Below are 4,181 nucleotides of genomic sequence, written 5' to 3'. Positions count from 1 at the left end.
TCTCCCCGATATACACTAGAGCTGTGTGGACTTTAAGTCAAGACATCTCCGGAGTGATTATGTTTATCAAATGAATGGGTGATGTCAGACCTTTCCCCAGAAGAAAAAAACGTCTTCTTTTTTTAAATGTGTGGGGGGACTTAACACATGACATTAATGCAATTAGGGTATGAATATATAACTAATTGTAAGTGAAGGGCAACAGCGAGAATGCAATTTTATGGTTGATTCGCAATGGTTCGTCAAGAGGGGACTTCTTCCAGACAACTGGGATCTCGACACATACAGGACCATATAGCCTATCTATTTTTCATGCGTATTGTGTGATTTGTGACACGGTATCTATTTATTTGTTTCATGGGGGGAGGGGGGTTATGTGTTTTAAGCAGAATTACCTTTTATTTTTCTGCAAACCATATCACTCAGAAAATATTTTCTATCGTTAAAGATGAGTTGGCCTATATTCAGAATATCTACAACTTTATCCTTATATCCCGTTGATCTAAGTTTTTTTTAAACTTTTTGAAATGAATATTTTTCCTCATGTCATCAACTGATTGATGATCAATCACATTGCACTTACAATTTATCCCCGTGTCAAACCCTTCGCCTCTTGATGTTCAAGCTTTAATGCCAATTATTTAACTTAAGCCTGTAGTGCGGGTTCCTCAATTGGACACGTTTGCAAAGGTTGAATGGGTCCCGTCGATAAATGAACCACACTGATATAACCACGTCTAATTCAACAAAATCATACTATGTGGGCCTTAATAATTTCAGTGAAATTAGTCCAATATGTATTAATAATTTGAGATATTTCTATATTACAACGATTATTGCAAACTCAGCAACAAGCACATCACTGAAATTTCAAAACGTAGTGGTAGGAGTCATCGTGTCTTTTATTGCCACTTACTTCAATATTTTAATAACAGACTAGGACTATGTTAATGAGCTCGTGGGACTTTGGGACATTTATTTGTCACATGCAGGGGAAAAAAACATATTTTTCTCCTCGAGTTACTTTTTTCATCGACATCTCCAATTTTGTGGGATATTGCTCAGCAAATTAAATATTTTAATTGAATTGGTGAAGAAAATGCTTGGCTACTATAGTCACTGTATTACGCATTGAACGTATGGCTATTGGGCTACAATCTTACTACAGGGAGTTTCTGTATAAAGCCCCTCTGGTGAAACATATTCCGCGTAAAATATCTCTGCAGTAGGCTATCTGCAACAACATGGTTATTTGATCGCTGAATGTTCACGGTGTAGTTCATAGGTAATGAGCTTGGAAACGAGACTGACACCCTCCTAAAACCTACAAGTGAAGTGGTGATGACAGGGTAGTAAGACAGAATTAGGCTCCATGAAAATGCGATGTCATCAGTTAAGCAAATTTAGCACAATCTCACACTCATAGTTTATGTAAAAATATTGCATGAGTGGTCTGAAATCGAGTCAAACTTGTAATAGATTGAGGATGAATGTCTTATTTAATGTTTAATTAAGTGTATCAAACGCAATATTAAAAACATAATTAGCCTACTATGAAACGTTTCCCAAAAACGTAGCAAAGGCCTAGTCAAAGGCTGCCTCCATCGTGTGCCTTTTGCTATAGATCACTTTCAGACGACAGTAAAGGCCTACATGCATTTTAGATGCTACAAAACGGATGTTCATTAAATAAAATAATGTGGCGATAGAGATTTCCATTAACGCTATTGGACATGGCTACATGGTGATATTACAGGAAACGGACTTGAGCATTCAAGCACTTAAATCATTAATTGGTATTATTTACTACCCAGGGAAACGTAATCAACCCAGCATAACGAAGTTCAATACAGGCTGCATTAAAGTGGCCTTGTTAATTTAAACACACACTATAGTACACATTAGGCCTACACGGTATGCTGTTTTATCTATGCAGTTCGTGGTGATTGATTTGGTGATTCCTTTGATTGTTAAGTTAAATTGAAAATTATAATCGTAAATTAGGCTACATGGTTTAGTTAGTCTTTATATTCGTCTATATATCTTTCCCTTTAGCGCAAGTTTAGGCCAATCTTACCTGTTAGATTGGTCTAGAGAAAGCCTTTTCTCCTTTACTGTCACAGTAAAACACCAAGGCAAGAACGCTATAAAACAGGCTTATCCAAATCCGAATTCCATATTAAATTAAATAGAGCACATCTCCACATTGCTGCTCATTTGCGGACTTTCTTCCCCAATACTTCCGGTATCGGAGAACTTGTGTGTAACTCACGGGTGATTATATTTTCCACCATCGAACCAATGAATATATTCACCATTTGTTTCCACGGGATGCACACATCTCAGATATGTTGTTGTCATTTAAACCCAAAACCAATCAATCAAAAATAATTAATTAAAGCATTATAAGTATTATTATAAGCCTATTATTATAATAATTATTATTGCTCCAAATTGCTTCCAACTTTTTCTGTCATGCATCATTCATAGACATATTAGATGAGAAGCATTCATTATATTAATTTAGTAGGACTCACAAATTACATAAACGAATGAATAGGATATTTCAGTGGACTTTGGAAATGTGGAGGCCCACTAAAATGTTATATTGACTGATGTAGATAACATTACGTTAATGTGAAATAAGCGCTTGATTAAACGCTCAGTCTCAAGGACAGCTAAATTCGATTGATTTCGATTTCACCCTAAAGCACTGTGAATTAATTTCATTCAAAGTTCTGTTTCCAGACAGTGGTCATTCATATCAAAGAGATCAAACGCCACAATGTATTTAGATGTGGATTTTTTTTAAAAAATTTTTTACTTTCAAATTAATCTAATTTCCACAACGTCTTTTTTGTTGTGGAAATATTTTATTTTAAAGGATTTTCTTTTTCAATTTAGTACAAAACAAAAGCACACAAAAAAATAACAAAAAAACAGCTGCCAGACATATGAAATTAAGTATTGCTTAAGCAAGACATGGGACAAGAATAGAGCAACAATGACAGATACAACAACAATACGTGTTCCCAGTCAGTGTTCTTAGTCAGTGTTCCTAGTCAGTGTTCCCAGTCAGTGTTCCTAGTCAGTGTTCCCAGTCAGTCTCTGTCCAGACCGTCCAGAAACGGACCCAAACCTTGAGAAATCTGCCAACAATGACAGATACAACAACAATAAGCGTTCCCAGTCAGTGTTCCTAGTCAGTGTTCCCAGTCAGTGTTCCCAGTCAGTGTTCCTAGTCAGTGTTCCCAGTCAGTGTTCCCAGTCAGTCTCTGTCCAGACGATCCAGAAACGGACCCAATCCTTGAGACATCTGCTGGAGGTGAAAGTCCTGGTAAAACGAATCTTTTTCCAGGGGGGGACGGGACGACGACGACGACTTCCATTTCCACAAAGTCTTAACATAGAAGTTTTGTATTTGTCACATCTGTGTCAAACATAAAGTTACTTTCACTTTGTTTGCCAGTTATTTACCAGTAACACAAAGCAATGATCCTAGATGTTGTGACGTGATATACAGCAATACCGGCTTTGTGGACTTGTTCGTTCAGCAATGTTTGTTTGTTCCATGTTACTTGCTATATAAACTGCTATTAACTTAAATTAAATATTCTCAGCTCATCTGTCACTCATTTTCTCAGATGTTGGAGTTTTGTTAATATCCTATGATAACAGGTACATTGTGCCGTTCCATATGAAAGGGTAGAGAAAAAAGACAAGGTATCAAAAATACCACACCAGTATGTATACAAGCTTGAATAATGTAGATTGATGATTTATATTATGTATTCTGTAAGGCATCTGTTATGACAGACCGATGAAATGAGGAACATTGTATGCTTTAGTGAATGGTAAAGTGGAATATGTTGTCATTTTGTCTAAATGGAGAAAGTGTGTGATGTGTCAGTTATAGATGGGAACAGGATCAGGACGTTCCAGGGACTGGTCGGCCCACCCTTAACCTCTACGGATGTGGTCCAGAAATCGGTCGCCAAACCTTAACCTGATTTGCCTAGCCTGTCTCCGACAGGTAGACATGGAGGGAGACATGATGTCACATTGTGTATTTGTTCTGCAGGCAGGCAGGCAGGGCAGGGGCCAGGTTGTGTTACAGGCCTGAGGCTGGTGCTCAGGGTGGTAGAAAGCAGCACTCTTGGCAGTAGAGGAATGTATATACA

Source organism: Oncorhynchus masou, chromosome 2 (genome assembly GCF_036934945.1).
Source record: "Oncorhynchus masou masou isolate Uvic2021 chromosome 2, UVic_Omas_1.1, whole genome shotgun sequence".
Lineage (NCBI taxonomy): Eukaryota > Metazoa > Chordata > Actinopteri > Salmoniformes > Salmonidae > Oncorhynchus > Oncorhynchus masou.
The sequence above is the reverse complement of the archived record's forward strand: the minus strand, read 5'-3'. Positions refer to the sequence as shown.